Here is a 13239-nt window from a genome sequence, read left to right on the forward strand (position 1 = left end):
GCAGGGGCAGCCCCAGCAAACACCGCTGCTCTCAAGCACCTGGTCCCGGGTGCCCAGGCACCGAGGGGAGCCGGTACAGACAACCGCTCGGAGAGTAGAGCCAGTCCTCCCGGCATCACCCTGTACCCCGGCGTGCTCATGCTCCTGCCCCCGCGAGGGTCATGCCACCCCGCTGCCGGCGCCCTCCTCGCTTTGGATGGGATCGTAACGCAGGACGGTATCACAACGAGGGCTGGAAGGGGCCCCAGGAGTCGCATCTAGTTCAACCCCTGCTCCAAGCAAGACCAGCCCCGACTACATCATCCCAGCCAGGGCTTTGTCTCAGCCAGGTCATAAACACCTCCAGGGATGGAGAGTCCACCACCGCTCTGGGGAGCCTGTCCCAGTGCTTTACCACCCTCCGTGTTAGAAAGCTTTTCCTAATATCCAACCTCAACCTCCCTTTCTGCAGCTTGAGCCCATTGCTCCTTGTCCTGTCGTCTGCCCCCACTGAGAGCAGCCCAGCTCCATCCTCCTTGCAGCCCCCCTGCAGGGAGGTGAAGGCTGCTATTACATCCCCCTCGGTGGTCTCTTCTGCAGACTCAATCAGCCCAGGTCCCCCAGCCTCTCCTCACCAGTCCTGTCCCTCAGCCCCACAAACATTTTCACAGCTCTCCCCTGGACTCTCTCCAATGTGTCCACATCCTTTCTGCAGTGGGGGGCCTACAGCTGGACACAGGCCTCCAGATGTGGCCTCCCCAGGGCTGAATAAAGTGGAAGAATCACTGTCCTTGATCCGCTGGCACCGATCCTACCGATGCAGCCCAGGATGCCGGTCGCCTTCTTGGCACCGAGGGTGCACTGCTGGCCCCTGTCCAGCTCCTTGTCCCCTGTCCCCCCAGGTCCTTTCTGCAGAGCTGCTGCCCAGCCCGTCGCCCCAGCCTGCCCCGGTGCAGGGGATTGTTCCCACCTAAGCGCAGGACTTTGCACTTGTCCTTATTGAACTTGATTTAGAGACTGTTATTTGCAGGAAATTCAATTTTAAACCCCAGGCAGTAAACGAGGGAGCTGGGAGGCTGGATGCCAATTCCCAGAGCCCGGTGCAGGCAGCCACCAGGCAAAGCGCTTTTCTCTTTGGACAAAGGCAGAGGTGCCCTTGCGTGCAACACGCGCGGGGGCAGCTCGGAGCCGCCTGCCCCGGCCCCCGGCCCTGCCACCAGCGCAGCACCCGCACGGCGAGAGCGATGCCGATGCTCCGCTCCCGAGAGCCCTCGGGCTTGGTTTAGCCTGCCGGTGGGAGGGCGGCAAGAGACAGCGCGGAGCTCGCTTTAAAAATAGATCAAACCCTCTGCCACGGAGCCATTTTATTAGAGCAGCAGAAGCTGCCTGGCTGGTGGCACCTGTGCGCGCACGCGGGGAAGTTTTCCTCCCCGCATTAGCAAAGCGAGCGAGGGAAAGAGCTAACGAGGCCAGCGCGGCTGCCGTTTCCAGGAGACCTCCTCCTCCTCAGCGCTGCGCGTTCAGAGCCCCGGGCTCACCATGCCAGCCGGGGCCGGGGGTCGCCGGCAGGTAGGAGCGTGGGTGCCAGGGCCGGGGGCTGATTTCCCGGCACACTAGACCCTGTACACACCACGCACCGCACCGCCCTGGAGCCGGGGCCCCGCACGGCCACCTGCCCCAGCACGTGGGTCTGGGGGCCGAGGAGCCAAAGCAGGGGTGACGCACGCATTGTCAGGCAGTCCAAGGGATGCCGTGGGCTGCAGCAAACCCCACCGTGTCTCACCCTGTCTCAAGGCCCAAACTGCTATTGGCATAATGCCCCCAGCCCTCTTCCAGACCCCAGCCAGGCTTTGATGACGGGGCCCAGAGGGCGGGCGGGCGAGCAGCCTGGATAAGCACCTCGGGACAGGTATGGAAACCACTCGGCCCCAAATCATTTCATCCCTGCATTTACTTCAGCCCCTGCAGCCTCTCTTCCTCCTCTCCCAGCAGGCTGCCCAGCCTCAGTTTGCAAACCCAGGCTTCAGCTAGGCCAGAGTTGCCAGAGCAATCAGTGCCAGGGGTCACCTTTCTGCAGGCCAGGCTCCTCTCACTCAGCTCCCGCTGCCGTGAATACCGGAGCACGTATCGATTGGGGAGAGCTCTGCCGAAATTGGAGGCCCATCTCTCTCGAGATGGGGCGGGGGGCACGCGGCACTGTCTGACTGTTGAGTGGAAAAAGCAATTGATTGGTGTCCAGCGCCTCGGTGGGCTGCGTGGGGAAGGAGCGCGGAGAGGGAATTAGCAAGAGCGCCGGGAACGGGGCCTGAATCCCTGAGCAGGACGCGCTGCCAGGAAATTGCTGCTGCTCGCCTCCCCCTCACTCCCACCTCGCTGCCTCCGCGGGGGTGGCGGCATCAGCAGGGCTGTCGGGAGGAGGGGGCCGGCGTCCCTGCGCGGTGCACCTCGCCGGCAGGAGCTGCCGAAGGCCTGGGCGGCAGCGGTGCCCCTTCGTCCCCTGCCCATCTGCACGGGGTCCGAGGCTCTCGCGAGCGTCCACGTGGTTCTCCAGGGTCCTTGGACAAGCCTGCTCTGCTGATAAGGGCCTGGGGTCTCGTGGGGGCTTTGGATTTGCAGCGAGGAGCTCCTCGGGGCTGCTGGGGTCCAAGGAGCTGTCCAGACCCATTGTACAAAGATGAGCTCTCGGGCTCCAGTTCCCATGCCCAGCCGGGTGCAGGTGTGTCAGCCCCGGCGAAACCCACCCCAAATCACCAAAAACCAAGGGCCACCGAGTCGAGCCCTGACAGTACATCACAAGCCTGGAGCGAGCACCTCTCTGCTAGAAGCGCAGCGAGGGCCCTGGGTTCAAACTGCAAGAGCCCAGGGTAGGGGCTCACCCGCTCGGTGTCTGCCTTGCACTTGGGGATGCTGCCAAGAACAAATCTTGCTTTTCACCCTGGAGCCTGGGGCTGTTCAAGCAAGTCCTGCCTGGAGGCAGGGGCTCGGGGAAGCAGTTGAGCAGCCCCAAGGTGCACTGGCAGAGCTACGCCCCGGGGCAGGACTGGCATGGAAAGAAGATGCGGTCTCAAAGCTGGAGGGAACGCCAAAGTCTGATGGAGATGGAGACGGGTTAAACTGTCTGGGCTTGCCTGCCCCTGGACACAGTCCAGGGCTGGGATGCAGGAGCCGGGGCAGGCCTGCTTTCTGCTGGGGTATCATCTTCATGCAATGGGCTGATGCATTGAAAAGCAAGGCGGGGGGAGAAAGGCACAGAAACATGCCTTGGTTCAACATTACACAACTGGGGGGCTCAGGAGAGGAGGGAAGCACTGCGGGTCCCTCGCCTGTCATCACTTGATAGCGTGCGCACGCGTGCCGGGCCACAGCCAAGAGGCGCTGCTGGGGAATAAGCCGCGTGCTGGGAAATCCAGCCTGCGGCGCCTGGGGACAGCTCGCTCGCTCCGTCTCATGCATAAGAAGGTCTCCCTCACGGAAGTCGGAGCTGCATCGGAAAACTTCCACCCCCTGGCCCACGGTGCCAAGGAGACAAGATTATTTCCTCTCCTCTGAAGCAGCTTATGAAGCCGCTGGCAGGCTTCCAGAGAGGCTTTTCAGAGAAATGTTAATGATGCCCAGAGAAGAGCTAATCATGTGTCACGGAGGCAACTTCGTGCCAGTCTCAAAGCCCTGCAAGTTCAAAGTCCCAAGGCAGCGCGGCTCTCAGGAAAGCATCTGTCTCTGGCGCCCAGGGCCAGGAGCGCTGTGCCCCTCTTGCTCCTGGCAGCGGTGGCTGCAGCCGTCAGGGACAGCCATCAGAGACCACGGACACACTTTGTTCCTAAGTCCTTTGGGGCTGTGCAGACTGCAGCCAAGACAACGCAGCTCCTGCTGGGCGACTCCCCTGACCGCAGCAGCCTTGCAGCCATGCAGTGACAGCCCCCGCTTCTCTGGGATTTCATCTCCGGCACCGCAGGAAGCTGTTGCATGAACCCACGGGCTGGGGTCCAGGGCGAGACCAAACTACCTGGTCCATGTCCAGCTGTGGGTTTACTGGAGAGTGTAAGACCCCGCAACGGGCAATCATGCAATCATACACAGCCGTCCATGCCTCCATCCCTCGCCCTGGTGGTTAACAACTTCCTTTGGCCTGATGCGGGGCGGTTAATCACCTTTGTATTTCAGTCAAGCCATCACCCATACAACTAGCTCTGCCTTTGAAAAATCCCATTAAGTTCTTCGCCTCTAGAGTCTGCTGCGGGAGCAAGTTCTGCAGGCTAATTATGCGCTGGAGCAGGACGAAGATAAGCAGAGCAGTGGGGGAGCAAGCTGGGTGACCTCCACAACTGGTTGTAACGTGCGTGTAGCCAGGGTCTGGAAGCCTACGCACACAGCACAGGAGGGCTGGGGCCGTGCAGGGAGGATAAAAGACAGGCAGCAGCCAGCTAGTGAAGGGAGGCTGCCTAACCTGGCAAGGGACCGACCAAGGTCAGGCTGGGGAGAACCGACTGGAAAGCTCACACGTCGATGCCAGGAGCCCGGGCAGCAGGCAGGAGGAGCGGGAACGCCTGGCATAGGACATGGCCCTGAGCACAGCATGAACAGCACAACCGCGGTGGAGCGCAGGCACGGCTCAGGGCACAGACGCAAGGGGAAGTGCTGCGAGGTCCCCAGCGAGAGACGAGGGACCCGGAGGCATCAGCGCCTGGTGAGGAGGGCAGAGGGCAGTGGGGGAAGCACGAGGGGCCTGCTGGAGTCACCAGTGGTACTATTACAGGACAGGACAGGACAGCTTCTCCTATTCGGGGAGCACGAACGGCACCGCAGGGTCCGGTTATGCAGGATGTGAAAGCTGACAGACTCCCCCAGCTAAGTCACCGAACCTGGGAGAGGCAAGGCTATTTTAGTCTTCAGTTGGGTAGGTAGCAAGGACATTGCACAAGACCTGGCTGCAGAAGACAACCTTGGGAAGGAATGGTGGCAGGCTGATGTGCTTTAATGTCATTGAAAAGCTGGGCAAAGCCAGATCTGTAACAGGCCTGCGACGCCGGGCAAGGCTTGAGGAATTGAGTACATTTGTTAGCGAAGGCAACTGGAGCTCAAGGTCTCGAATGGGTAGGAGGCTGGGAACTGCTGCCAATCAAAGATGCAAAAGCCATTTGGCGCCGACATCCCATGCAAAGGGAAGCCTGCGCAGGGCCGAGCTCCAGAACCACCCGGGGGGAAAACCACCTGGGAAAGGGGATCAGGAATCGGCCGGCGAGCACTGGGAGACGGGGCTGATCAGCAAAGCAGCCTGTGCCTCAGGAGTCACAGCGCGGGGACAACATGAGAACCGCCAAAGGTCACGCGGCGTTAGATTTTGTTTTAATATCCTTTGCAAATAGTAAAAGGCTCTTTATCCACACAAACAGAAAGATAAGGGGAAAGAAGTGGAGCTGCTCTACAGCAAGGACGAGCTAGAGATGAAAGATAAGCGAGGCATGGCCCCAAAACTAAATGAATGCATTGCTTCAGCTCTCAATAACGATGATGCTGAACATCAGGGAGGGGGGGAAGGATGGCTAATGGGAATCAAGTTATGGAAATGGAAATTACCACAGCTGAGCTGGGAGCACAACTCCAAAGGAGCTCAAGGCGCGCGAGCAGGGAGAAGCAGAAAATCTCCTTCCCAGAACGAGCCGGCACACAAAATCCGGGGCCCGGGGGAGGATGCCGGTACATCTATCGAGCCAGGAGGTGATGCCATGGAAGTGAAAAACAGCAAGTGCAAATAAGGGCAGCCCATTAGCCAGACCTCAATAACACGCAAGGCTGTAAAACAAGGATGGAGGGTGAAGGAAAATAGCAGCAAGGCTGGAGGGCGGTGGAAAATAGCATGCAAGACATGAAAACAAGGCTGGAGAATGGAGGAAAATGAGACCCAGTGCAAGGTGAGCTTGCCAAAGGTGTGCTGCCCGACACCTCGGTGCCCCATGGTGCGAACACGGGGAACACAGGGCACGGCACAGCACTGGGCATGGACAGGACCGCCCCCGGGAGCAGCAGGGACGTGCCCGACAGGGGCCTGCTCCGTGCAGCCTGGCGGAGCGGAGGCCGAGAGGAGACAGCCCGCTATACATATGTCGGGAAAGAGAAGAGCTGTTGATGCTAAAGGCGGATGCTGGCATGGGAACAGCTGGGTACAAACTGGCCGTGGATTCGCGTAGGCTGGAAGTGAGACGGCTTCTGCCGCAGGGTTGTGAGGCTCTCAACAGCCCCCTGGCAGGGGGAGGGGAAGCAAGGAGCCCGGGTAGCTGCGAGATGGCTCTGAATCGGCGCGACACGGCAGAGGACCAGGCCCGCTGGCTCCAGAGGGTCCTTCCAGCCTCTCGGCCCCAACACGCGGCGCTCCAGGGCAGGTCCATCAGGAGAGGTGCAAGGCAGCCGCCCCGTGCGAGCCCCCGGGGGAAGACGGGGGAAGGGGGCGGAGGGCGTCGCGTCCACCCATCGCGCTCTCCCCGACTCCCCATGCGTGCGAAGGCGATGCACCTAGCCCCGCGGCCTGACCCCACAAGCTGGCGCTCAGACTGCTCTTTGCTAGCCCCGCGCAGGAAACGGAGCCGCTAGTCAGACAGAAAGCCGCCATCCCATAATAAACAGCACGGGCTATTTATAAACCTGAAAACATCTTTATTATTATTCTTCTCCCCCAGAAAAATCTTGCACAATGCTGTTAAATACACCCCACCAAGGACTCGCAGGTCTGCCGCGCTGGTATCGCTTCCTCAGGCAGTGCCCAGTGGAACAGATGGCAGTGTGGGCGTCAGGTACCGGCCTCCTGGCAATCTGAACATCTGTTACCGTTAGAAAATGCTAATTGCCATCAATCAGGACGGCACCTACCCACATTTACATGCAAGCACAAAAAATTACGTCTAAATTTCCCTGAGTGCAACACACGCTGCATGCTAAGTAACTGGAGCTGCTCAGGCACTGCGAGCCGGCCCAGGGCGAGCGCTGCGATCCCTGCCTAGCGCAACGGAGGGGACCTAAGTGCTGGGAAGTGGCAGCCGCCCCCTGACCTCTTACCCTCACCTCATTTGCAAAAATAAGCTGCCGGCTTTACAATTGCTTCCCCGGGCCCTGGGCTAAAGCCCAGAGCTGGAGCAGCGCTCGGCTACACGTGCCACCACGCTGCAGCTTCGCTCTCCCCACAACGTCCTCAGGATGCTCGCGGGGCCCGCCGCCAGCTGAGGGCTGGGCAACGCTGCCCTGGCAGCCTGGTACTTGAGCCTGGACCCTTCCCCACTCCCTTTCGTGGGCAGTCGGGTTTTCCAACACCGCCCATGTGCAACTCGTCCCCTGGCACGACGCCTCGCCTGCTCCATTTTGGAGCGCAGGACCCGGGACGGGGGGTGGCCTCATCCTGCGCGCTGCAGAGCTGCGCTCCGCTCACGACGCCCCTGTGCCAACCTGTCATGTCCCTCAGTGCCAACCTGTTGCAAGCCCTGCTACAGCGCCGTGCACCCGCTGATCCCCTGCCCTCCAGCCCAGCAGCCCTTCTGCTCCCGGTGGCTCCGAGGGTCTCCTCAGCACAACCACAGCCAGCACGCTAAAAGCCTCAGGCATTGCAGTCACGGGCTTGTCTCCACCCTGGATAATGCTCCCTCTGCCTGAAGAAGGGTGTTTGTACCCAAAACCTTGCAAAGAAGAATTTTTCCAACTGTTTTGAGTTGGTTCAATAAAAGATGCTAGATTTACCCAAAGAGCCTTGGCTGCCCATGTCTGGATACAACCTACCCCCTGGATAACGGTGGCATTTATTTTATGGGAACAGGGGGGCTCCGAGCAGGGGCTGGACCCCCGCGGATGGCCACGGCCATCGGGCAGCTCTCATTTGGAGCAGAGCAGAGGTCTGCAGAGGACGCCGGTACTCGAGACAGGAGCGAGGCGCCAGAACAGACGTCCTGAGCCGCTGGAATTGCTGCCGCCGGCCATTGGTAACTGCAGGCGAGACAAACCCGAGCCCGGGAGGGTGAAGGCCGGGGGGCAGACTCCACAGGACTGCTCTAGGCCATGCATTTGTGCAGGGTCACAAGCCTGAGGGGCGCAGGTTAATTTAATACATTGCATCTGGGCAAACAGCTCTCTGGTGGTATCTGAGTGTGCAGACCCCTGGGCCCCCACATACCCCCCAGTCACCACCCAGCACCTGGTGACAGAAAGCCTGCTGTCCCCGAGGCCTACAGTGGTGCAGCAGGGAGAGGAGAGCATCCGCTGCAAGATCGCGGTAAGTGCGTCGGGTGGGAACGGGTTTGTGGGTGCAGCCAGCCCAACCCTGGGGGGCCGGGTTATACCCTGTGCCTCGCGGCTCCCTCCACCCACGGCTGCCAGCGCTGTGCCTCCCCTCGCAGCACCTGGACCCCCCAGGTGACGCACCTGCAAGAGAAGCAGGCCCCAGCACCTGGCTGCGAAGGGCCGGGGCGAGACGGGGCACCCAGCGGGGCAGCGCGTGGGCCAGGGACCAGCGGGACCGGCCGTCGCCCACCACGTGCCACGTGCTCGCCCCGTTGGAGCCAGCTTCCCCGGCGCCCCGCGCAGGCAAGCTGGAGCTGCAGGGCAGCCATGCCCTGCTCTGCACGGCAGCTGGCCTGGTGCCAGCTCCCAAAGTCTTGCCCGCGCAGCCGGGCACCACGCGCTTCCCGTCTCCTCGTGGGGCAGGCTGCGGGGCCAGGCCACACGCCGGACCCGGGTCTGCAGGGCCCGGCTGGGACGTCTGGACCCCAACATCCCCCCTGGAGACTGCAGGGGTGCCACGACCGAGGATCTCTTGCCTGGTCCAGGAGAGCGCTGTGCACCTGGGTCGCAGCGAGGCCGCTCCAGCCAGCCCCTATTCATTCCCTACCCCTGCTCCCATTGCAAACCTCCCTCCCCGTTGCCTGGGGGCTCCCTGCCGTGCCACCCTGCAAAGTCCACCACACCAAGGAAGGCAGGTTGCCCGCCACGGTGGCCAGTCACACGAGAGGTGGCAGCCGCATCTCCCAGGAAAGCTCTGGCTGGGGAAGCAGGGGCACCGCGCTCAGGACATGTCAAAGGAAAACCCATGCACACATGCACGGTCTGGCTGGCCCTGCAGAGCTGGGACTGGGGACGGGGGGAGGCCATCGTGGTATCTGCTGGCATGTCCTCATCGCCATCACGTAACGGCTCCTTCCCCGGGTTCGCCTCGCTCCCCTCCTCGGTGCTGGCATCCCGAGCTTCTCCCGCCGGCAGGAGCAGGTTGCAACACCACTGCTCGCTTCCTGCGGCTCCAACCATTACTCAGCAGCTGAGGGATTCGCTCCGTGCGACAAGGTCACTCAAAAACACCATCTGTCCATGCACCGCTCGCCTCACCCCAGAGAGCGTGGGAGAGAAACGAGTCCAACGCGCCGAAGGCCGCCCCCGCCTCCCCCAGCCCTCGGCTCAGTCCGCTTCTGGGCCGGAGGCAGCAGGCGGACCTCGCACGGCGACGGCCGGAGCACCCGCGTGGGAGAGCCGCTCCACCCCTGCGGCCCGGCAATCGCGCTCCTGTGTCAGCCCGCGTGCCGCGGGGAGCGGGGGCAGATTTCCAGGAGCGATGGAGGGGGCCGGTCCTGCCCGAGGCGCGTGAGCTGGAACCTGCCACCGCTCTACTCACCCGGCACCCACCCCACCACATCCACAGGTGCCCAGTGGACGGCACAGAAAACCTCCCGAAAGACCTTCTCCTGCCCCGTATGCTGAGCAGAGCCCCAGGAGCCGGGGCAAGCTCGAGCCAGTCGAACCGCTGCGGGCCCCCCGTACGAGGAGCAGACCCTTTGCTCACCGATGCCCCTACCTGAGATCTCGCCAGGAGCCTCAAATGGTGCCACGGCTAAAATAGACCCACGTAGGCCAAATGCTAGAGCCAGCCCAGCCCTGTGCATACTGCACGCGGCACCCACCCCGCGAGACCCTGCCCCGGGGGCAAAGGGCGCTTCACAGAAGCCAGCCCGGTCTCAGCAGGCCCACGCCGAGCCTTGCTGGAAACGGGGACCTGTCAATCTGCCGGGGAAGTCCAAGGCAGGCAGACGTGACAGTAGCCACGTCATTACCTTACCTGGTGGCCACGTGCCCTGGCCACCCCGGCCTAATGGCCCACCTGGGTGCAGGTGACCGTCCCTTGTTCTGAGTCGCCTGCACCAAGACAGACGTGAAGCCGATCACAGTCCCCTGGATTGCCTTTTGGCCGTGCCAGGGACATAGCCCCCCGAGCAGGGTGCCCCAATCCCAGCTGCCCCCCACAGCCACATGCTCCCGGCTTAAACAAGCACCTTTCCCAGCTAGGTCGTTTCAGGCATTGCTTTGATGCGAGTCCGTTGTGTACGGCGGGAGCTCGGATGATGGCTGCAGCCAGCAAATAAGCCCTGGACTCGTGCTGCTTTGCAGAATTATTAAGGGGAGATTTTTCCCCAAGTCCCTAACCAGATTTAGGAGCCTGCATCCTACTCGGCGCCAGCGAGACTGGAGGCTGCTTGGCAAGGGTGGCCCTCGCATCCAAAGTGGCGTGGCACAGCTCGGATGCCACGGCGGCGAGGCCCCAGAGCAGCGCCCGCTCTTGGCTGCCAACCGTGGGGTCCAGCAACGCTGAAGTGCTTTCCAGCCCAGATCCCGCCGTCATGCAGGGAGGAAGGAGGCAGAGTGAGTTCATAGCTGCGGGGGACAAGCCCCGCATCCGCCCCACTGGCAGTGCCGGCACTGGGACTCCTCACTCCGTGTCCGACATGGGTACCTGCTCCTCCGAACGCTCCCAGCTCGGGTGTCCCCCTCTCCCACCGCCATCCTGCTGTGCTGGGAGATTGTCTCCATATGGGAGCAGCCAGCAGAGCTGCCAGCTCCCAGCTCCAGCTCTTAGCGCTGCATCTGGAAACTCTTCTCACCCTTAATTGTTCTTAATGCTTTAACACACGGAGTGACTAATAAGACACTAATTGGCCGGCTTTAGCAGGGAGCGACAGTGCAGGGAGCATGGATGGCAGCGCCCTCGGGGCCCTCTCCCAGCCAGGGACCTGCCGCCCCGCTGCCAGGGTCATAAATCACCAACAGAAAAAAAAAAACATTTGTCATCTGCCCCTTTGCAGAGAGGCACCTGCAAGGTCCCCCTCGGCCTCCTGCACCCGATGGAGGCTGGAGCACTCGAGGCCGCGGCTCCATCCAACATGCTCCATCCCTCCAGGACAGCCGAGCCCCTTTGGGGAGACGCTTGCCCGCTAGGCCGGCCAGCTGGCACTGCAGCACCCAGCGAGGTTGCAGGACAGCCTGTGATGCCACGAGGGCACAAACAACAAGCTTCAGGTGCTACCCGTCTCCGGCTGCTCCAGAGCAGGTTTGTGCAATACGTTGGGAGCTCCCCCACCTCGGGCCCTGCTCCCTGAGAGCGGCCCCCTGCTCCCCCTCCCAGCACTGGCATGGGTAATGCCCTGCGGCTGCATGACCAGCTTCTCCCCCCACGGTGACGGGTTGCAGCGTACCATCTCTCCCACGGAGCAGCCGCGAGGAGACAAGTGATGGATGGGGACAGGGACAAGGATGATTTATGGGCAGCAGCTTGCGGTGGCTGGGGAACGGGGAAGGGAAACGCATCACAAGCAAATGGCTTTCACACCTGGGCCGTGACGCAGGCACCCGGGGCCGGGCAGACCCACCCGAGGCCTCGGGGCAGCGGGAAGGAGACCCCAGCTTTGCTGAGCGGTGCCAGAAATCGAGTCTGCCCCCAGCCACGAACCTGCCTTTCAAATACAACCTGACGGGCTTCCAAGGAGGGATCAGGGGGTGGGATAGCCCCCCGGATGCTCATTCCAGGATGATCCGCCTCGGCAGCCACGCATGCCTTCTCCCCCTCCATCCCCGGCAACGGAGCCGCGCAGCCTTTCATGTCTGCGCAGATCCAGCACTCCCACTCGCTGGAACTAAACCGTGGCTGATCTCCAAGCCTGCCTTTAAGATGCGCTTTCTTCCCCAGGAGGGCTCAGCTGGATTGAAGGACGACACGCAGCGTATTCCCAGAAGCAAAGTGACACTGTGCTCCCCACTCTGTCCCACGCCGCCAGCACCCAGTCCTCATGCAAAGTGCTGGACGCTGGGGTTGGGTTGCAACGCAAAGTGCTCTTGCTAGGCAGCAGTGGGTCGGCCCTGCAGCCTGGGGGCTTCTAGCACCATCAGACCAATGCCACATGGCTGGAGCCAGGGCTTGCACGGAGGCCAGGTCTGCCCGGGCCTGGAGGGCGAGCAAAAGGGCAGGGCAAACCTGCGCAGACATGACGGAGGGTCCCAAAGAGGCTCAGCACACGGTGGACACGATCCCCCACTGCTGCTTGGCCCCGATGAGGGTGAGGGGGGCCGCAGGGAGCAGGAGAGGTAGTGGTGGCCCGTGCACATGGGGGAAGCTCCAGGGCAGCCCCTGGTCAACGGGGCCAGGAGGACTCAAGCCCTGCCTGTGCTTGGGATGAAGGGGACCTGCTCCATTTGGACAACAGCAATGACACCAGCCAAACCCAGGCAGGTCCCCTCCCTCTGGCTCTTGGGCGCTGGCTCCTTGGCTTACCGTGCCAGAGCACGCGCACGGGCTTCACGGCAGAGGAGGGAGCTGGCGTGCACAGGGGAGGGGGAGAAGCCCCACGGCATCAACACCTGGCTTCTCGCCCCTGCGCGTGGCGGCAGGTGAGTGCACAGCCCGAGCTGGGGCAGGGTCCCCCCACCTCCACGCCAGCCAGCTGCCTCTGCAAGGGAAGGGTGGTCCCGGCTGCGTGGACAAGCTGGCCTGGGGCAGCAAACACCTGCCCACCCCCTCTCCCTGCAGCTGCCAGCGGCTCTGCTCCCCCAGGCGGTTAAAACCCAGCTGAGGGTACAACCCTGCCAACGCTCAGCTCCAGTGTCTGTTCCACATCCAGCTGTTTGCAGCTGACATAATGAGAATGGGGGAAAAGCTGCCCATTCCCCCAAAAGGAGCCTTCCTGGGGCCTGCCCGGTGTAACCAGACGGTTGTAAATTGATGGTGTAACGCACGTGCCCTGGACAGCCCCAGTGATGGTCACACTTCTCTCCAGGGCACTGAAGGGGGGAGCAGCACTCAGATGCATGCACCCGTGGGCAACAGAGCAGGAAGGGAGGCTGGCCCGGGCAGACCAGACACAGCCCCGGGTGGGCATGGGAAGGTCACGGGCAAAGGCACTGGCATGCAATGGGGCAGGGTGAGTACGTGCATTGGACATGGGCGCTCCCCCAGCTGGACTTGCCATGAGC

General features: G+C 62.2%; 1 protein-coding gene across 4 annotated transcripts in view; it reads right to left on the reverse strand.

Annotated features, from left to right (window-relative positions):
- RBFOX3 (RNA binding protein, fox-1 homolog 3) overlaps positions 1 to 13239 on the reverse strand; it is a 146141-nt gene that overhangs the window by 93638 nt on the left and 39264 nt on the right. The gene's annotated exons all lie outside the window — the stretch shown is intronic.

The sequence above is a fragment of the Crocodylus porosus genome, unplaced genomic scaffold, assembly GCF_001723895.1.
Source record: "Crocodylus porosus isolate Cpor-Errol unplaced genomic scaffold, CroPor_comp1, whole genome shotgun sequence".
Classification (NCBI taxonomy): Eukaryota; Metazoa; Chordata; order Crocodylia; family Crocodylidae; genus Crocodylus; species Crocodylus porosus.